A 23,946-nucleotide genomic window follows, 5' to 3' on the forward strand; every position below is an offset into this window, starting at 1 on the left:
GAATAGCCACAAAACCGGAACCCCAGCCAGCATACTAACAAGGTGCTGCACCATTTACACAGAACCAGCAGTCTGTTGTCTGCAGCTACCCCTTCACAATGGCAGGTGTGTGCCAGAATGTGTAGTCTATATGCCTCAGAATATTGGTCTCAGCTTCATTCATCTCGTATTTCCCAGTAAATAACTGTGAGCAAAGAATGATAACTGTCAGTAGTTGATGACATGAGACATCACAGTGTAAAACCGGGCATATGTCAGAATATCTATGCTACAACCAAACATGTCACACAAGCAGCACAGACAGCAATAGTTACAGTATCCCCTGTATGTTAAGCCCATTGTGTCTCCATATTGGCAACCTATCTACTGATATCCTGCAGAAACAGTTTGCTAGGTGTAGCTGTAGTACACAAAACCCTGAACTGGAGTCCAACCCTCCCTGGAATGGATGCAATAGAAGGTCATACTGGGCATACTCCTACGCTTAGAGAAATGAAGCCCATGTCTCACAACACAGTGGACTACAGTTATTGGTTATTCACAGCTGTCTGTGCACACACACCAAATTGTACACCATTGATACTTCACACACACACACACACGCACACACGCACACACACACACACACACACACACACACACACACACACACACACACACACAATGGATAGGAGTACACACACAAACATACACACACAGAGACGTGGGGAAGAGACAGACAGACAGTGACAGAGAGAATCCCATTATGAGGCCTGTTCCACCCACTACACATCCCATTGGCCTATATCACATGATGTCCTGATGTCATTCACTGTAGAAATACCTTTGGCTAGCCCTCAGCCCTATAGTGTCAGTGGTGTTTGTGATAACTGTGTAACACTACAGTACAAATAGGCATCCATGTAATAGTTGTATCTCAGTCCTGTCAAACGTAAAGTTGTGTGTGTTTGTGTGTGTGTGTGTGTGTGTGTGTGTGTGTGTGTGTGTGTGTGTGTGTGTGTATTTCTAGATGAATGTGATTGAGGCCATTCACACCTACTAAATCTCTGCTGCTGATGTCACTCACCTTCAAAGATACCTTTGGACAGTTCCTCTGCATATAAGCTCTGTGGCACTTGTGATAACTGTGTAATACTATAGTGTAGCAAACTAGTTAGGTAGGAGTTCCAATCCTGATTCTGGTAAATGTGAGTGTTTGTGTGAGAGAGTGTGTGTATCCTTGTAAAGACCTGATTTGGTGATCATTCACAATTACAACACTTCCCTTACCCCTCCTTCAGAACTGCTGCTGATGTGACTCACCTTCAAATATACCTTTGCACAGCTCTCCAACATGTAAGCTCTATGGCGTGTGCAATAAATGCAGAACAATGCAGTAGCAATAATTACATAGGTATGGATTTGAATCTCATCCCTGGAAAGTGTCTGTGTGTGTACATATGTATGTCCGTACCTCAAAGATTTTGGCCCTATTTACACCCAGTACACATCTCAGTGCCTGACTTTAACAGTCCTGCAGATATCATCCACCTTAAAAGTACCTGTTGTAAGGTCAGTGGTGCATGTGGTAAATGTGTAACCATAATGGTCCAAAAACATAGTTAGATAGAGGTTTAAACTTCACCTCTGGCAAATGTAAATGTGTGTGTAGGGTACAATATTTTATGGAACCTCTCACCCACTACATCACCCAATGCCAGTATTTACAAGGGCTGGTGATGTTCCTCACCTTAGAAGTACCTTGGGACAACATCCATCCTGTACGCTCCGTGCCGCATGTGATAAATGCGGTACACTGTAGTAGCAATACATAGCTAGGTAGGGGTTTGAAACTCAGTACTGGCAAGTGTGTGTGTGTCTGTCATCAGTATCCTGTGTGAGGGTCGGTGTGATTGTGCAATAACAGGATCCATTGGGGGTGGGTTTTGCTAAATTATTATGTTGAGGACCTAGTATATGTCACAATGTCTACATTACAAGGCCAACAGTTGTCAAACACTGAAGAGGTTGGTGTAGACAATCCACAGCCCTAAATGCGACAGTATGGATTAGTGAACAATATAGGCAACCCTTCTATTACTCAAATACCACTCTCCACCCAAGTATCATACACAAACACAATTGGCTAGGCAATAACCACTATATTGGTAGCTCCCCTGCATAATGCCTCACAGATAGTACCCACGGTGTGATTGCAGTGGACTACATGCCTGTTGACCGCAACAGTGCCACTGACATCAGAAAGTACTTTGATGTGTTACATCTCCTGACTGAGTGTGTGTTATCCAGCAAGTAAAAGGACATGACACCCTATTCCATCCTCTCAGTAGCCCAATCAATATGTACAGTGGCCCTTTTGCCATGTTCCCCACTGGACACCTGCAACAACTGTGGAGTCTGCAAATGTACCCCATATAGGGAATACCATGCCTTATACACATGCCCTGTATGGACAGATGCCACTAACTCCACTGAATACCTGTATCATACTGTCAATGTAGGTGCAATCACTACCTCCGTTACATAGCCATGTCTCACCAAATGAGGTCAGGAATGCTACATCAGAAGATACTAATCTGACCACACAACATGCCCCAGAGACCTCAAGCTCACTTCCACACATCAAAGAACATGCATGTAGGACATGTGCACAACCCAGACACTGTCCATGTTATGGAATATAGATCACATACATGGGAAGCAGTGCACATCACTGGCCACCCACAATAGAAACCTGGATGAGTGGATGGGGAATACAATACCCACCCCTGGGAACCACTCCAGTGACTATATTCCTGAGCCACACTGGGGACTATTGTCATGTGGCCTGATGCCAAGATATTCCCTTGGCCTAGCATTGTAGAGCCTTCAGGCCTATTCACCTACTACACACCTATGAAGCAATGAACCTATGGATCTCAGTTGGTTGATTAATAGCTCCTGTGGCTGTGGTTATTAGCAATCGAAGGTGTGTCCAAACCAGAACATGTGTTACAGACTGGGAATTACCATGCACATACTGTACCCTGCACATGATATGGTTGATGTGTCACCACACTGCTATACCCTGTGGCCTTGCTCCAGGGCCACATCTTGGTGACACACAGATGCTTACAATGGACATGGGATACAGCATGTGAGAACACATTCACTCAGCACTTTACTTGTGGGGGGAGACAGGGGTAAAGCTGGTACTGAATGTATTGCCAAGTCTGTGGCCAATATCTGTTGTCTCAGGATAGGTATTAGCTTTGTGCAGTAACTCACAGCACTTGTGTTTAATGCTGTGGAGGTTGTTGCTGTAACTATCAAGGCTGTTGTGACTGTTGTCAGTGTCTGCTGCATCTCTGCTGCCATAGATGCCTGTTGGGGACTGCAAGAGGCATCCAAAGTTGTGTTTGAGGCTAATAAGTGAGTTCAACAGTCATGGGACAACATCTTTCCCTACAATAGTGTCCTCCTTCTGATGTACACTTCAGTAATGGCAGGGGACCATCACATTGTCTCCCAGTGTTTGGAGGACAGTTTCTGGGTTCTGTTGGTTCTGGCTAGTACCATCTATTCATGTACCTGTTTGTACAGTGCCTATGTGTATGATTCCACAGTCATGCAGCTACATCCCATTGCCATGGGTGCAGTGAAGACATCCATCCCTGTTTTCATGGCTGCAAATTCAGCTTTGGAGAGTGTTTGCCAGGTGGTTATCTTTATGGGGGTGTGGCTGACATGTTGAGTTCCATGTTGATTACAACCTGTGTGAATCTCACCATGCAGGGATTGACATCTGGGCATGAGCAATGGTCCCATATTTAAGTGGTCAACACAGGTTAAAGTTGTTGCATCCTTTACCAGAGGTCAGTATGAGCTGGTCTAGGGCAATGGAAATGATGAATCCCAGAAGTGTTGGGCCACTGTACTGGCGATTGGCTACATTCCCCAGGTGATGGAGGGGTAGTTGAAGACTCGTACAATGTCAGTGTTGCATTGGACCATCAGAGATGGCAGGGTGATGAGGAATATGCATTGACAGACTATGGACATAGATGTGGACCCATAGCAGGCTATGGTCTGGATAGCACCATTACCCCAAGGCAGTTGTACCAGAAGTATCTCCAATGCATTATGATGGGATGCTAGTCTGGAGGTGTTCCCATCCATAATGAATATGGAGACAACACCACCTGTGGAGGTGTGGTGTAGTCCATGTTTGGGGGCTGACAGCTGTGGAATGCATCATAGCCTAATACTGCAGGTCTACTGTCTGCTTCTGTGAACCACCTCTCCATTACAGCAGACATGTGTCCTACACTTCAACAACTGCTATGAGTGACTGCATCCTGACAGTTAGATGTCCACTGTTGAGCAGCATGACCCTCAGATTCCATACATGTGTAGCTGTTATGGTGATAATAACATTAGGAACACTGCCTAATAATGCACCATAGGGGTGACAAGACACATAGCCAATACCTGGCAACCCAGCGATGACAGATGTAGGACATCTGTAGCAAGTCATTGGGTTCCAGCAATCATGCCATCCCAGGCAGAGAGGTCCTGGATCCCCTGAGAATGACACATAACACATAAGCCAATGTTGCAGTCAACCATCTGTTGATAGTACCGCAGCATCATTCTGGGTGACAGCTGTACACTGCCCAGAGCTACTGTCACACCTGCCTGAACTGCATAATCAAAGAGTTCAACCATGTCTCCTGTCATGTAGTCCAGGGAGGTGTGTTCCAATTCATTCACAACCACATGGATACAGAGTGATACTTGTTGTGGAGTTACATGACTGGCTGTATCATGTGTTAGATGCTGGCATGTGATTGACATTTGTCTGTTACCTGCTCTATATACAACCTAGTGAGTGGGATGTGCGTGCCTCAGTATTGAGTTACCCATGATCACTGTATTGTGCAAGGTGGTTAGTCTTAGGGGCTTAGGTTGGGGGGCACACTGTGTAGATTAAATATATCTCCCTTGGCATGTGCCATGTTGCAGTGTCTGAGTGAGTATCTGCCTTGCTGGTCTGTGCTGTTTGGGTAGATGTCCATTGAGTGCCTCTGGAAGGTGGGTGTGTGGCTTTTCACTGTATGTCATGGCTGTCAAAGTGGGTATCATGGTGAGCTACGTGTTCCACATGTTGTGGTGCAGGTGTTGATCTTATCCTCTTGACCTGCTAGTCCATTCTTTGCTGGAGAGTGCATATGTACACATTGGGTGATATATGGGTAACCCTCACAGGTTTGAGTGTTTGGAGTTTAGAGGGGAGGGTTGTCTGTGTACATGTGGCAGTTGCAACATTGCCCCAGAATGGACATATGCACCAGGTCAATGGGTGAAAACACAGATAACCACCCTTCAAACATGCCAGGAGGGGTGGACATAACTAGTAAGTACTGGAGCGCCATCTGTGATGAACAAGTACTGCTGACGGCTCACAGGTGTGCCACACTTCATAATACAATAACCTGGTGAAGTGCCAAGCCATAATGCTAGTTGAAGTGCAAGATAGAAAGAACTAGCATGATGGTGGAAGAGAAGGCAGACTGTCTGCCACCTGTAATACTTTACCACAGCTGTGCAATTATCAGCAGCTTTGGCCATGTGAAAATTCAGTAAACTCTGTAGTGCATGCAGTAACTGTATAACACTATAATAGACATACCTAGACAGGCAGGAGTTGTAATCTCACTACTATCAGGTGTATGTGTGTGTGAATCATGTACTATCTGGCTCATACCATTTTTGACCTGTGTACTACTCTTTACACTTCCCTTCACTCCAATTTAGTAGACCTGTTGACGTCATCCACCATAGAAGTACCTTTGGAAGAGGTGGAAATGTATAAGCTCTGTGGCATGTCTCATAACTGTATAGCACTATAGTAGGAATACCTAGATAGGCAGGAGTTCTAATCCTAATGCAGGCAACTGTTTGTGTGTGTGTATGTGGATCATATCATGTGTGACTTATACCATTTTGATGTGCATACCATACACAGCTGGTGACCACCTCCCACTGCTATTACTTTATATAGTGTGGTGACAGCATCTGCCTCACATGCAGCAGGTTAAACCATTGTACAGTGCTCTGTACAGATGTGTCTGGAATATCCATATGTTTGAAACCTATACGTGGTCGGAAGTGGTCTGCGTGCCTTAACAATGTCCATGCATGTGATATTATAGCCAAATAGGCCACAGTGAGTGTACTGACACATATGGCAGCATGAGGTATCATACCTGACTGAAACATAATGCTGATAGGATGTCTTCCACCCTCACAGGTGGCCTGCCTTGTAGGTGCAATACATGAGTACAGATGCTTGGTTTTACAAGTGAACTGTACCTGTTATGGGTCACATTAAAGGGTGGAAGAGGTGTGGACTGTCATATTGTGGTCCTAATTAGTATGCAACAGGAACACCTTGCATCTTAAGAGGGGTGTGTACACAATTTATATCCACTGTATACCAGTAATATGTCATGCATGACCTTACCTTAGGATGTTTGTCCAGCACAATTTGGTGGCCTCTATCCAGATGTCTTGGCACTGACAAGTTGTGAGGTATGCTACAGGAATGTTGAATTCACATCAAATAGGCCCCAGTGGTGATCACTGTGATGCAATACAGTTAACCCCAGCACAAGTGAACATGCACAACAAGCAATATAGCTATTCCATAAAGCAATATAGCTATTACTGATGGTTGTGTGCATGGTAAACTGCATGCACTTCACATGGCTGGGGTATTGCCAGGTAACAACAGAACAATGATACTCACCAGCTTCAGGGTGCTGTCCCATATGCAGACCAGAGGGTCCTAGGTAGTTGTGACAGGGGGCTATTGTCAGCAGATGCAGATGTGGCCTTGGTATAGGATGGATGCAGCATGTCTGCACATCTACAGTACTAACCGCAATAATACACAATGCCCTGTCCTCACCATAGATGTGCACCTCTGTGCATTAGAAAACCCCATCCACAACTGGACCTGACACATGCATGTAGATACAAAACAGATACATATATGTCTGAAACATTAGTGTACTAATCCCCACTGGGCTCTTACATGCATGCTCCTCATCCAGTGTGTGTGTGTGTGTGTGTGTGTGTGTGTGTGTGTGTGTGTGTGTGTGTGTGTGTGTGTGCAACCCACCTCAAGAATGCTTCCATCAGTGTCATGGTTTGTGCGTTCGGTATTTGGCCCAAGTGTGGTGAGGAGTTCCTTGGTGGGTGTCAGTGAGGGCTGGATGGCTGGTCCCTCACCTGTGTCTAGCCGGTCCCTTGCTACAGCAGCAGCCCATTGATGGGCATGGCATTTGAGGTAAGTGGCCTGATGCTGCACATGCATGCAACTTCTGCTGTGCAGTCCAGCATCATTTAACCTGTGGACTACACTGTTCCACAGGGAAGTCCTCTCCCGCACATCTTCTGCTCTCCTTCCATATGACAGGACATAATGTCCAATCACATATTGGGTGATGATGTCTGTTTCCCCAACAGAGAATGCTGGTAGGTGAGCACTCTGCATGTTACCTGGAAGACATGAACAGAAAAAGGTCACAGGACCTCATACGGTTGTCAAAATGCACATCAACAGTGGATATTACATGCAAATAATCCAGACTACCCCAGAAACCTCCAAGCTATCATGGCTATAGCAGCTTGCATTACATGCCTGTCCCTGAGGTATCTTATTCCCCTCAATGTTGGACACTTGACTGAATAATCCTCTATCCTCCATTCATTTCAGTGTAGAGGGTTGACAGTGGTCATTTTCCATGTGGATGGTGTGTGGATGGTAACAAGTCTGTGTTTGACTGTGGTGTGTGATGGAGCTCTGAGCATATGCCTGAGGTCATGTAGGAGGTGACACTGATGTTATTATGCCCCATGGAGATATGCTGTTGTTGCCATCAGTAGGCAATATGTACATACTAACCATTGCTGTGGGGAGGAGTGTGGCTGATGTGCATATCTCCATGTATGACTGGGGTGGACAGGGTGGCGATGTTCCCACCTAACCTGCGTGATGCAGGTTGCCTATATCCACGGAATGTGTGTATGAGGTGTTCTTTACCCCAGTACAGGGTGAATTATGTTGTTTCATCTGAGACTTACAACATACGTGGAGACATGGTTGCAATTGTCCTTGGTGGTGTGGATATGTCTGATTCATAGTCATAGTCACCCTTACAGGAAGTCACCTGTGAACTTACCTGCTTGTTCACATATAGATGGACTTGGTTCAAAGTTGTTGGCTGCACCTATGTGTCCCTGTACAGTCAATGTTGCAACCTATTATGTGGTTTGTGTATTGCTGCTGTCCACCAAAGGGGATTACTCTACCTTGGTGGAGACTGGATATACAGGTCAGGTACTGCTGTGTCCATATAGCTACCGTGGATATTAAGGCTACACACCCCTGATACACTGCCTGGTATTTGTGCAATTGGAACATGACACCACAATAACTCATTTCATAACAATTCCCACCAGTAGTGTGACATATAGCCTGTACAATTCAACTGAAAACTTAACAATCTGGACTGTGGAAAGATATGGAAATAATACTCAGTACAATAAGCCAGTTGAATGAGTGTGCACACCCTTAAACTTGTGTATGCACTGCTTGAGATGGTTACAGCATTCATCCATCTTGGTCTGGACTCTAACATCATGGCACATCTTCACTTGGCAATAGTTGCTCACCTTCCTAGAAACACTTTTGATTGTATTGCAATGGAATTGGAGAGGTTAGGGGTCACATTCAAGATGAAAAACATTATGAAATGATCTTCTGTGGTCTGATTGTCATACAGCACACAAACCTGGCATTCCAACAGGGGTGTGTGCACATGTGATATCCACTGGATATAGTTATTGATATAGCTGGTAGTGGTAGGCATGGACAGAGGTTCATAACACAGGTGGATACTTCTCTGATTAATACCTGATAATCATGTCTACTCCAGTACCCACATCAGTGTCAGGGCAATGCAACCACCAGTAGCTGTACATATATATGTCTGTTGTATGCACTGACACTGATATAACACACATGTACAACATGCACAACCTATGTACCTGAGTGCTTGAAACCCATGTGATTAGTTTTGTGCCTTCCAGCTGAAAATATGCATACATACATGTGCTCAGGGGATACCTGGTATATATTTCTACTGAATGTAAGTATGGCACACTGTATTTACAGTCTTGCTCTCAATCATACCTCTCAACCTGTTACAGCAGTACGTCTGGACGATGGCACACATAAATGGGTGTCAAAAGGGACATCAGTATCGATACTGTATTAATATAGCTGCACCATACATTAGTACATTGATTACACAGTAGGGTTTGACATCACTGTGATAACCTGCAAGATGTCCAACAGTCATAAGTAGACTATTATGTTATAATGCCATTGCTCACAGACCTGCCAATGGTTTGGCTGACATAACACAGGTATATGTGTATGTGACTACAGATATCATTCACAAATGTGCTTATTTTCCAGCAGAACACTGTACAGTTGAATGTTAAGTCAATATATTACATGCAGTTCAACACACATGTCCACAACAGTGCTCTACTATGCACACACCCTCTATAGGTGTCTTAGCTTTACAAGGCAAACATGTGTCGTGCTCATAATCACAGGTAACATGGATATGGAAAACATCCCATTAACTGGCCTAGCAGTGGCACAGTCACAACTGTTTGACAGACACCCCATGCGGTTGTCATATATGAGCTGTCCTTTCTCCAGGTGAGTCAGGCTCCTGAGCTGTGTTCCCACCTCACAACCTCTCAGAGCATCACATCTGGACAATGCCTACAATGATGGGGGGATAAATAGGGACAGACTTTAAATGTGCCAGTTATAAACATAGGAAGTTCATAGAAGGATACATTTAGCATTAGAGTGAATATTCTTAAGGATGTGGAGTCTTAAACTCAAGTGTTTGTCATTACCTGATGACTTCAATCCTCAGCTATTTGACAGTAAAGTACAGATCTAAGGAGGAACAGACAAAAATACATGATGGTAAAATGTGGACTTTCTGTGAGGATCTGTACAGTTGAGAGGTATGTCTGTGATATCTCACACTGCAGAGAGGGCCAGATGCTATGGCCATAGCAGCTGTTTAGCAGGGCATTAGTACAGCATGTCTTGTTGCGACATATATTCCTCCAAACCATATTCCCCATTATTACAGACCAAGTACTAGATTCAATTACTTGCTTACATGCTCCACTTAACTTTTTTCTTTCCTCTCTTTTCCACTTTATGTCTCATTTGTTATTTCTGTCTCTCTTCCTGTGAACTACAGGGATAGAGCTGGTTTGAATAGGTGGAAACATGACTTTTGTAGGTGATGCTCATGAACAGGTGATGCCCTGTGCACCTGTTGAGGTTCCCCACTTGCTAAATGCATGCGGAGCAGCTGTGTAGTTCTTCCAATAGCCAATGTCATGGCAACACACAGTCCTATAATTGAGTACTCCATGTCGGCATTGGCCCTTTCCCTTACTTGTGAGGAAGACATCCTGGAGTTGTGTGAGCTACTACCTCTTACAACAAGACTTGTGGGGACAAGCCAACTAAATGGTGGGGAAGGTTCAGGACTTAGGAGCAGAATGTGAGTATTGATGTTATATGTTTGGAATACTACTAGTTTAACAGGGTTTATCTGCACATGCTACTTCTGCATGTGTTTTCAGTCTGTCTGCATTGCTCTCAATTGTAGGGCCATCCACATAATGGCCACAGGTTAGTCTGTTATGTATGGGCTGTTCCCCAGACAGGTGTTGTCCTTGGCAAATCAGTAGCATACTCTGGTGATTGCATTATGTAGATGGTAACATCCTTTTTTTCTGACTTTATATCCCTCAGAAAATATATATTACAACAAACACTGTAACACCAGCAACTTTCTCAGTGTATAACAGCAATATTTCATGTATGGCCATGTATTTGGGCATCTGTCCACTAATGATGTCAGGCTTTGTCCAGATGTCATACAGTAGTAGTTGGATAGGTATACTGGTTTATCATTATTTAGTGCTGTAATTCCTGCTGAGGGGAAAGGCTGGGAAACATATTGAAGTCTGTACATTCAAGAGGTAGGTGTACAGAGAATGCTCTTAGATGGCCTTGCAATATATTTTATGTTGGGGACAGTAACACATGTTTTAAAACTAGGCTGTTAGAACATGTCAGACATATTACTGATAAGAAATATGTCAGTTCTATAGCTGTACATTTGAATAAATCACACCATGGGGACAGTAGTGGGTCTCAAGGTACTGTTTCTGAAAACGTCTGTTCCTCAGTGTGATGAAACATTCATAAAAGAACAATTGTTATGTACAAACTTCAATGTATTAATATTAACTGTAATACGTTATCCCGTAGGGGGTTAAATGATGAGTGTAATTGGAGGGTGTGTATTCAATTATGTAATTAGGTGTTAATTGCTTCTTGGGATTAAGGCATGTATTTCTGGTGATGTTTACTCCTTGCAGGCTTTGGCCAAGACATCAGAGTATAATAAACATGTATGAATTACTGGCTGGTTGTATTTATCTTTGCTATGTTCAGACATTTTATTTGTTTTGCTAAGAGATTGTTGCATGTCTGGCCATTGTGTATGGCCTATCATGATTTTGTAGCAGTGTACTGTTCAGTCATTTATTTGGATATTTGGACTGGGGGGGGCAGATGTGGGTGTCATGGCTGCTTTTGTATCCAACTGTGCATGCTCTCCAGTTGTGGGTGATATATATATATATATATATATATATATATATATATATATATATATATATATATATATATATATATATATATTTATGTCCATGTGTATATATAAGTATTTACTATATATAAATATATATATATATATATATATATATATATATGTATATCTCAGTATTTATTAATATATCTACTTATTGTTGTACACATATATGGATCTCCCTACATCTCTCTCTCTCTCTATGTATGTTTCTATATATATATATATATATATATATATATATATATATATATACATACCAATGCAAGGTCCTGGGTTCAAGACCTGCAAGGCTGTTTATTCTGTTGCTAGGCAGAAGAAGGACTGTTGGATACAGAGTAGTTAAGGCAGTTTTGAGAAGCTTTGAGTGGGTTTGCGCTGGTTTGCCTGACGGTAAGCGGTGCTAACGTATGGTTAAACAAAAAGGTGCTTAGACTGTGCAGGCTTCCCTTACCAGTGCGCAAATCTGCTTATCATTTACATTTAAGCAATGGTTACATCTGCTAAGCATAGCTCAGCCTTGGTAACCAGTGATCACATTCCAGTCAGATAAAATGGCAGGGTAATGACATCTTTCATAAGTGTACTTAATTTCCTATACATAATATGCTTCTATGTGCTGTCATTACAGTAGGAAGGGGGTGTGAATATACTGTATGGGACACCGGGATATGCATGGGTACTACCACAATCTGTTCTCTTTGGATTTGTTTCATACATGGGTAGTATCCCAAGTTATATGCAGTCACACTTGCATGTTACACCAGCTACAGTGCACTGGCTGAGAGAAATAGTTTAATGCATATGGTATCATTGCATTAGTACTTTTAATAGTGTTTTTTCGAGTAAGAGTAGATTGCAGATTGTAGTACTGGAACCATACACCCCTGCATGCAAAGCTGGACTCTGAGTACTGAATATCTTTTTCTAGGTGTTTGCCCTGTATGTTTATATGTATCTCCTATTGGATATTTATCTGATATGTTGATATTAACTGTAGACTACTATGTTCTTTGGGCATGTCATTGGGGACTGCTGTCATGTAGTAATAGCATACCTTTCAGTTTCAGATGTGTATCTTTCAATACAGTCATCCTAATGCATAACCTGTTGGCTATCTACTTTCTGTCTGCCCTCTATACAGATGTGCAGATGTCAGGTATTGCTACATCCATACCACTAAGTAGGTGCCCACATTGTATTGTGCTGTGGGCATGGACACTGCTGCTAGTTCAGACATTCCTTAATGTGGGCCTTGCCCCATTTCCTTGCCTGTGTGATGGACATTACAGAGGTGGTGGTGTACAGATTCACATACAGTGGGTGGCAATACGTGAAAGGACAGGACATGTGGAGACAGCCAACCAACATGGGGGACATATCCCCAGATTTGTGAACAGATTCTATGTCATCAGTGCTGTTATACACATGGTGGATTGATAGATTGAAAGGGTTTGTGTGGACATGCATTTAGTGTGTCATCACCACTCACAGTGATATGTCTCTGACATACCTCTCCACTGGCACACTGTCCACAGACTGGCCACATGTCTGCCTGTCATGTTTTGTGTGTTCACCAGACAGTTGGTGTCCTTGGTATATCAGTTGTGGACTCTGGGGAATACAGTCAGTAAATACTCACATTTATTGATATTACCGACGTCATATTCCTCATAAAGGATGTTACAACAAACCCAGTGACATCTGCAACTCTCTCAATGTATGACAGCAGTATATCCAATCTACCCCTGTGTTTGTGCCTCTGTTCCCACCTAGTGGTATAGGGGTTGATGCTAAGCTTAGTGAGTGGTGGATGTTATCAAAGGCTTTGGCAAGATCAATGTAGGTTGTATGTGTCACCTTGCCTTCATCCACAGCTCAGGTGACTGACGGCAAGAGGTTGACCAGGTTGAATGAGCAAGAATGACCTACCTTTCACAAAGGTAAACTGTGTGGGATCCTGAGTCTGCAGAATCCCATATCCCTGTTTATTAGGTGCATGATGATGCATTCCATAGCTTCACATAACACTCTTGTCAGGCAGTTGGGGCAGTATTTCCCAGGGTCTGTAGTTACACCTCATTTGTGGGGAGGGGTGACTGTAGCAGTGCATAATTCAGTAGGGACAAAGCCTGAGGTGAGGCTGTGCTTGAACAGGGCACACAGGTAAGGTGCCAGGTCACTCTGTAGTTCATGTAGAACACAGCCAGGGATATTTTCAGGTCCCATAGAGGCTGTATTCGTGGCCTTGGACAGTGGTGTTGTAACCTGTGCTGCAGTAATACTGAATGCCTGGCGGTGTACTGGTATTGTGATTGGTCCTTTGGGGGGGGGGGTTAACAGGTACTGTTTGCACAAGATGCCAGCCAGTATATTGGCATTATTTGTTGGCTCAGTCTGGGTGGTACCACTGTCTAGTTGCTCAGAACAAGTCATGGTATTGCCACAGAGATTCTTTACATAACTGTATAAGGCCTTGTGGTTGTCTTTACTATGTGCTCCAAGTCTGTTTTCACAGCTACCTTTGTTGTATTTGACAAGGGATCTCAATTATTCATTGAGGCTGATAAGGGTTTATTTCCTGTCTTGGGACTTCACCTTATTCCACATCGGTTCCCTCCTTCTGTTGTACAGTTTCTTTATGGCAGGGGACCACCAGATCAGCTTCCTTTTTTTGGAGGTGAGGGTCCTGGTTGCATTGGGTAAGGCGGTATCCATGCATTTGTGTACGTGTTCATAGTGCATTACTGTTTGATTCAGCTGTCATGCAACTAGTCTCCATTTGCATGGCTGCCGTGAGGTTAGCCACCTCTGATTTTATGAGGCCATAGTTATCTTTGGAAAGGCTTTTCATGGTGGTTACCTATGCAATGGGGGTAGGATGGCTGTAGATTTCCAAAGGGGATTACTTTGTGTTCAGATATAACACGTGAGGTGTTGACTATTGGTGTAGAGCAACAGTCACCCATGTTAGGAAGGACCAGGTCGATATGATGGGTATGTGGATTGGTACATGAGTAGCTTTCCCACTTAATGGTGGGGTAGTTGAAGTCAAAAAGTATGAGAGTGTTAGACTGGACATTAATATTCTCCAGGGTGTTTATGGACATGAGTGTGAGTCTTGGGAAATGTATGGGGACCTATCGCAGGAACAACCTGAACCACTGTCTTACCCAATGTCAGCTACGCCTGCAGGATCTGTAATGCATAATGTTGATCTACCACTCTGGAGGTGTGTGCATCTTTTATGAATATGAAAATACTACCACCTTTGGAGCTTCAGTCCACGTTCTGCAGCCAAAAGTTGTGGAATTACTTATAGGCTGGTACTGCAGGGGTGCTTCCTGCTGCCTTTATCCAGGTCTCTGTCACAGCGCAGATGTCATTGTTCCCCATTTTAAGGAATACTTCCAGTGAGTGAGTTTCCAGATTTAGAATTCCAGTGTGCAGCAGCATGACCCTCTGATTGCATGTCTTTGTAGCTGTCATATATTTCTGTATATTTATGTATACATATATTTATCTATCTATCTATATATATATATATATATATATATATATATATATATATATATATATATGCATTTATTAACCTTTCTATATATATGTATGTTTGCATATATGTGGATATGAATGTGTATGTGTATGTATCTCTCTCTCTCTGTCTCTCTCTCTCTCTCTCTCTATATATATATATATATATATATATATATATATATACATAAAATCACTTTTTAACTCCACAGGCCAAAATTACACTCGCTCACTCTCATCTTATTTCCACTCTTCTTTATGCTTCACCTATATACACTAACCTAAAGAAAAATAACCTCACTAAACTAGCAAATGCATACAATAGCATTGCTAGATTTGCTACCGCAAACCCATTTAGAACTCACCACTGTCAGAATCTACAACAACTAAACTGGCTAGAACTAAAAAATACGCTATTACTCTCCCAATTTACCTTTGTTCATAGGATATTTTACCAACCAAAAAATACCCCTATACTTTCTGACCTTATTTCTCCCTATTCTAACCTAAATTAATTACGCTCCTCTAATAAACTTCTTGTGAAGTTAACTAAGTCCAATAACATAGCAGGCGACTCACTGTTCTCCAACACCATAGCTAAATACTGGAATCTTCTACCTACCACTCTTAACTTTTACTTTGTCACCCTTCCTCTTTAAACAAAAGCTCAAACAACATCTAAAAACACTCTGGCTATGCCCATGCATCAATCCCGACTAATCTTATGATTCTACTAATTACTCTTCTCCTAATCACCTTCTCTTACATCTCTCTACTCACTCCCCTTGAGTAGACAATCTCTAAAACACCCTTGTTAATTAGCCTCTGATATGAATTAATATAGAACTCTGTATGGTTTATATTTACTTAATCAATTATACTCTTCATGTATGTTTTACTAAAGTATAACTCCCCTATCTTGTACTGTAAATAAAATTAGAGTAAGTGTCCTTCCCAGTATATATTTTCAACTAGTATAATCTAGATTGAACCTTATTTCTGTTTGTATTTTACTAACTACTTACTTTCTTTATGTAAATTATTTGTTTGTATTAACTTCAATGTGGAGCTTTTCTCCCCGGGCCTCTGCTGAAAATGGAAATGTATCCAGTTGAACTAGCCCGGTAAACAAATGTAAAATAAATAAATATATGTGTGTGTGTGTGTGTGTGTGTGTGTGTGTGTGTGTGTGTGTGTGTGTGTGTGTGTGTGTGTGTGTGTGTGTGTGTGTGTGTATCATGTATATATTTGTCCACATATATGCATCTCCATACATATATACATGTATTTATAGACTACCTGACTGATTCTACAGAATCCATTCCTTGCTGTTGGATGACTGCACTAACTGATATGTTTGGGATGTCATCACTATTTTGTAGGGCTCGGATGGTGTAATGGTAAATTGCTTTGATCATACTTCACAAGGCCCTGGGTCCAGGACTTGGCAGGCCATATTATGTTGTTGCAAGGCAGAACATTTCAGCTGTGGAAGATGAGATAAGGGCAGTAATTACAAGAGGTCCATAGTTTGAGCCCCTTCACCCCCATTTATACAGCTTTTGGTTAGATTTGTTACAGTAAGATTCAGAGTGGGATCCAATGCCCGAATGCACTACATACATACATATATACATATGTATGTATATATATATATATATATATATATATATATATATATATATATGTGTGTGTGTGTGTGTGTGTGTGTGTATAAATATACATATACAAATACATTTTCCCTATTGTTGAATGACTGTGCTGCATGATATGTTTGAGAAAACATCAGAAATATCTACAGCTCAGATCGCTTAGTGATAACTTGCTATGGTGTGCAGGGTCCTGGGTTCAAAGCTTGCAAGGGCTGATTATTTTGTTGCTGGGCAAAACAAGGGGTGTTTGATGCAGAGTGATTAAGTCACTTTTAAGCAGCTGTAAGTGGGTTTGTGCGGGTTTGCTCAGCGGTAAGCAATGCTAATTTCTGATTAAATATGCTTAGAGGCAGTTAGCTTTAAAATTGCTTAATCTGTGTAGGCATTGCTTAACACCATGCAAACAGGCTTAATCCCACTTACTACTGCTTAAAAGAATAAGTATTCCAATGCAGCTCCGAGTGTTGGTCAGTTGAAAAAAATCCCAGCGCTAATATGGACAAGTAAAAAAACGTTTAATTCAGATGAAAAAGTAAAATAAAATAAAATACGATGAAATACGTTAACTGCAGGTTTATGCTGTTAACGTATTTCATCGTATTTTATTTTATTTTACTTTTTCATCTGAATTAAACGTTTTTTTACTTGTCCATATTAGCTCTGGGATTTTTTTCAACTGAACAACACTCGGAGCTGCATTGGAATACTTATTGGTTTGCTGTTGTGTTTTGTACTGCTTAAAAGAGCTTACTCCTGCTTACCCCACGCTAATTTCTTTAAAAGAAAAGATAAAAAGGGGTGATGGGAAAGTGGTGAAAAAGGGGACACGCAGAGGGAAAGACAACAAGGAAAGTAGCTAGGGATGTGCAGAACGGGTGTAGGGAATGTCCATAGCTATCCATTTCTTCTACAGCAACAGCTGTGCATATATATTCAATTTGGAGGTATATTTGGATACTCAAACCCCTGAGAGATGGGTGAGGACAACAATAATGTGTTGTGAAGCCAGTTAGACCAGATTATTTGTGTCCAGTGGACACTTGTGTGAAATAGACAGCTATGTATGGGGCAAAGTTTTTTGGGGGAACAGATTGCCCTTTTTTCTTAAGGTGAGAGTGGGATGTTGGGAAAGAATAGAGGTATATGTGGGGAGACAGTTTTGGGTAGGAAGACAGACAAGACAGACAAGACAGCATACGGGGCAGTATATGACACATGTGAGGGGAAAACACCTTGGATAGGGAGGGGTGTTTGGAAATTGGAAGCCCATGAACCCCCAAATGGAAACAGTGGGACAGAGGTCCCCACCCATGGGCAGTCACCACTGCACCTTCATGGCCCCGAAGGTGGCTGTGCTGGGGGCTGAGCAGGAGGGGCAGGCTGATTCTCTAATTGTTCCACGCGACCCACAATCTGGCGTATCCAATCTCCAAACTCCATTTGGAGCTCGCTAAGCACCAATCCCCTTTCCTGGCTTCGGTTGATGGTATCCTGTCTGTGCCCGCTCCTGGTGGGGGAGGAGTCCTACACCCCTGAGGTGGTTCCACCCAAAGGTGGTGCAGGACCAGCAGACAAGGAGATCCTGGAGTGGGTCCCAGATGTACTGAGGCCCGGTGCCATGGCCAGATGAGCTGGGAGAGCGTGGTCCGCTGGGACCGGCCTTCCTTAACGTGCCATGGTGTTGCAGTTTTAGAACATATCTAGGTTAGTAACAGTCAACACAATCCAGGATTTAGTTATAACAGCATGCATAGATATTCCCATTAACCCAAAACAACAGATTTGGAACAGTTGCATAGCAAACAGAACACATGCATATATGGCACCTCAGTAGCCATTACAACAGCATGCAGGTTACATTGATACCAACGGGCCACCAATGATAATATTTCAACATGGAACATTAATAGAAACACATTTCAGTATTTGTTGTACAATAGGACATATGTCCCAACAGTAGGTTTGGTGTAAACATACCCATTGATTTGTGTGTTTAGATTATTGCTGCAGGTCTGGTGGTGGGGGGGATGTCACTTAACAACTTGTTTATCCTTGCAGTACTGACAACTTTAATGATCATTGCTCATATCATTATTCTACAGGTATTATTACAATACCCTATGGCCTTGGTTTGGCCAGTGGTATGTTTGTACACAGTGTATCATTCAACCGTCTTATAGCTACTTTCTACTTCTCTTACCTGGAAGACCTGTGGGGGGAATGTTTGTTAACACTACCTGACTGTTTCTACACATATTCCCAAAATCCTAGTTAAAAGTATGCATACAGCTTTCTACCACTCCTGGGATTTGAACCATGGTTGTGTCTGCTAAAAATGCAACAATTTGTCTTTCATCAGAATGAGCTATTAAGAAGCTGCTGTTGCTTCTTTTACTGTTTTCTTTCTAAGTCTGTCTTGGTTGTAAAATCTGACCTTGCAATTGCAACATTCTTATATAGGCATTCTTAGACATATTTTTTATGTAGCACAGTGTGGGAAACATTGGTTAACACAACATTACTGTTCAGATATCAGATCTTGGTGAATGCAACATTTCAGGTCATACAATACCAGAGTAAACACAACCAGTCCAGGATTTAGACCTTTATTGCCAGGCAGTTACAGTTCCCTTACCTGGAAGACCTGTGGGGGGAATGTTTGTTAACACTACCTGACTGTTTCTACACATATTCCCAAAATCCTAGTTAAAAATATGCATACAGCTTACTACCATTCCCGGGATTCAAACCATGGCTGTGTCTGCTAAAAACACAGCAATTTGTATATCATCAGAGTGAGGAATTGAGAAGCTGCCATTTTTTTCTTCAATGTTTTCTGTCTAAATCTCTCTTGATTGTACAATCGGACCTTGTAATTACAACATTCTTATGCAGAGATTCTAGACATATTTTTATGTAGCACAGTGTGGAAAACAGTGGTTAACACAACATTACTATTCAGATATCAGATCTTGGTGAATGCAACATGTCAGGCCATACAATACCAGAGTAAACACATCCAGTCCAAGATTTAGAACTTTATTGCCAGGCAGTTACACTTTTATTTAAATATGACTTATATGGGACTATTACTGTCATATTGTCTGGTTTATTCAGTACAAATTATGCACATTTTTTATACTGCCAGGTGACATTTTACTCCTCTATTTTTATTTGGTATGACTACTACAAGCAGGATTGTTACTCATCAGCCTTGCAACCCAGCCTTTGCAACCTACTGGCATGGGCTTCCTGGTTCACAGCCCACTCAGCTGGAGCTGTAATGAAAATAGAGAAACATTTATGCATACCTATCCATCACATACACAGGCTGGACTTTGGTAAACAGTTATTGCTATGAGTACTTACACACTGCTGGGACATCTCCCCTCTCTCTTGCTTCTTGAACCCACTGTTCCAAGAGCTCCATCTTCCTCTGTTTCAAGTCGGCATAGTGGTGCTGGACCTGCTCACCAGTCCTTGGGATATTAGTGGCACTGGTGAGATCACAGGCGAGACTTTCCCAAGCTTCCACTTTATATTGGGAGCCCTGGTACTGGTCCTGCAGCAGTCTCACATCATGTTTTTTTTACCAGGAGTCAAATCATGGCCTTGGACTCCTGTATGCCCCAGTGCTGCACCCGAAAGTGCATGCCCTCTCTAACACCTGCCATACTGTCTACAGTTGAGAGATACAACCAGTTATGAGCTGTATTCCTGCCTGCGGGGTTTAAATACATCCAATTTCCTGCCGTTTGCCATGATTGGATGGTTTTGAAAATGCTGATCTAAGCTAAGCTATGGGCAAACCTGCTTAGCTAAGGTTGACAGTGCTTAAAGGGGCAGGTTCAGCATTGCTTACCAATGGGCAAATCCACTTAACTGGGCTATTCATTGCTTAGTATCCATATATACACAATACTTACACCTGGTCAGCATAGCTGTGCAATGCTTAGCATTGCTTATGTTTTAGTATATTGGACTACCACCTGTATGGGATTGATTCATCATTCATTACATAATATAGATTTATTTACCTTCTCTGACATCCCCCAATGTGCTGCAATTAATTTATTCTTGGTGACTATACTGTATGGGGAATATGTGTTTATATGGGGGGTTTCACTACTTTATTACACTGACACATCATGTCTGGGCCTAATACACTACTCTGGTTGAGAAAAATAAGTTAATTCCTACATAAATATACAAACCAATTAAACATGTAATATTTACACATATGAAACAGCTTTGGTGAGGCTCAAACCGTGAATGACTGCATGCAAGGCATACACTCTAATTGCGACACTATTGCACTTATGCTTACTCTGGATGTCTATTGCTTTTTACCTTATCCTGCCATTTCAGCTGGACTAAGTGTAGCTAAGCAACGGCACACATGCACAGCTATGCTTAAACTTTATTGCATATGTGAAAAAAAATGTATCTGTTGTGTTTTTCTTCGTACCCTTCAGAATATCCATGCTAATGCTGAACCTGTTATTCTATCAACTTTATGGCTTTGTCCAGATTCCCTACTCTAATGGATTGGGAGGTGTGCGCCATGTGCTTCATACCCTGACGAAAATTCATGCTTATGCTAAACCTGTTAGTCTATCAACTTTATGCTTTGTAGGATGAGTGTCCCTTATGACTTTGTCCAGATTTCTTACCCTACCAAGTTGGAGGTGTTATGAGCATTCTCACTCAATTTAAATTGCCGTACAGCAATTCTGGTGTGCAGGGGATGTGTGTATTGTGAGAGCACTGCTCTCAGACACACACCCTGCACTCGTACACAGAATGTGTCTGTTTTACAGCATGGCAGCATGCCTGCATGAATATGCATGGTGTGCTGCCGTGCTGCACGGAAACGGTCCCTTCCATGCAAGAATAAGCTATTCTTGCACGGAAGTTTTCGGAATCCTGATGATACACTTTTCTGTAGTAAAAGAAGCCTATAACTCAAATTATTGTCATTATTTATTATGGGTAATTCACCACCTTTTTTCCAAGAGCCATCATTTAGTTCAATAATTACTTAAAAGGCAGTCTTCCAAATCAGTGTAGGCTTACCTCTTAGAACAAAAAATCTGGACAAAGACAAACATAAGGGGGGAGGAGGACAAAGCCCCAAAATGGGGACAAATTTCAAATACTGCTCTCATAAACCTGGAAATTTGCTAGAATAAAAGGTTTTGTTTTACTGTGCATTTTCTGAAGGATATGAAGTAACTCAAAAATAACTATCATTATTTAGTGAATTCAGTCCTCAGTGATACGCCACAAAAATTCAGAAAACCACAAGTTTTATAACAGACCAAAAATATGAGGCAAAAATCTGGACATTCTGCAAAAATCTGAACAGTGAGCTTGATATGTGTCATTGAATGACCTGTTGAGCCTGTGATACAACATAATATATATATATATATATATATATATATATATATATATATATATATATATATAATGGCTAATTCATTATGACTGTCCTGATACTATTTTATGCTCAGAAGCACAGAACTGCACCAATTTTTATACTTATCCATTTCTTGAAGAACTATAGTCTATAGACAATTTTAATGAGTTATTCAGCTATAATGAGTTACTCATAACCAAATGTTCTGTACTTCTCTTTCTTTACTTATATCCTCTGAGTAGTTATTTATATTGTGCTCCTTAACATTTTCTACTAAAAGCACAATGCATTTTTCACACATTCCCCTTCAGGTTTTATATGCATTTTCATTTAGTCCCTTCAATGTGCCTGTCGCTGTTACTGCTTGTTGGAGAAAATAGCCCTGAGACACTGATGGACACAACGCCTATGGGTCATACCAATGATTTCAGTAGCTAGCCTAGGCAAGGACCACTCCATCTTCTCCAGAAGATAATCTGTGCAATCCTTCCCCCAAAACTATACTGCCTCTTTAAGCACTGGGACAAGCCTTTCATCTCTGATGACATCCTACTGCAAATACTGATTTCTGCTTAGTTCGAACCCTGTTCATTTTTTAAAATTTGAATATCTGACTGAGTATATTCCTTTTTTTCCTTTATTTGTTTTGGCATGAAAATATACAAGAGCTGCAGAAATTAACAAGCATCACTCCAAGGAGACTCTAAAACAGTGTTTCTCAAACTTTTCTTACCACGGTCCACTTGGACAAAGTACATCACTCAATGGCCCACTAGCCTCTTCCATGAATCACATTATTTAAAGATAGGTCATATCTCGAGTACTTGACACACGTAAAATCTCAATCCTGACACACAAATTTAATGAATAATTTTCCCCAGTAACCCCTGCATTAGTTTGTATTGTGTATGCACAAGCACTGAAATGACATAATAAATTATTTTGCTCAGCGGTCACTTCAGTAGTCTGGCCATGTATGCACAAGCACTTCCCTGATACATGAGTGAATTATTTCCCCAAGCAAAATCTTTATTACTATATCCAGGTATATACAAGCATCAAAATGAAACATTTCCTAAGGAGTGACACAGTAATGAATAATTTTCCCCAGTAACCCCTTCATTAGTTTGTATTGTGTATGCACAAGCACTGAAATGACACAATAAATTATTTTGCCCAGAGATCACTTCAGCAGTCTCACCATGTATGCACAAGCAATTCATGTGTGTATCAGGGAAGTATTTCCCCAAGCAACATCTTCATTACTATGTCCAGGTATATCCAAGAACCAAAATGAAACATTTCCCAAAGAGACTCTTTTAGTAAAATGTCCAGGTACAGTATGTAGAAGCACCAAAATGAAACATTCACCCAAGTGACCCCTTCAATAACATAAGTACAAGCACCAAAATGAAACATTCACCCAAGCGACCCCTTCAATAACATAAGTACAAGCACCAAAATGAAACATTCACCCAAGCGACCCCTTCAGTAAAATGTTGTGGTTTGCCTAAGCACCAGGGCT

The sequence above is a fragment of the Protopterus annectens genome, chromosome 2.part0, assembly GCF_019279795.1.
Source record: "Protopterus annectens isolate FY-2018-M chromosome 2.part0, PAN1.0, whole genome shotgun sequence".
NCBI classification, from domain to species: Eukaryota; Metazoa; Chordata; order Ceratodontiformes; family Protopteridae; genus Protopterus; species Protopterus annectens.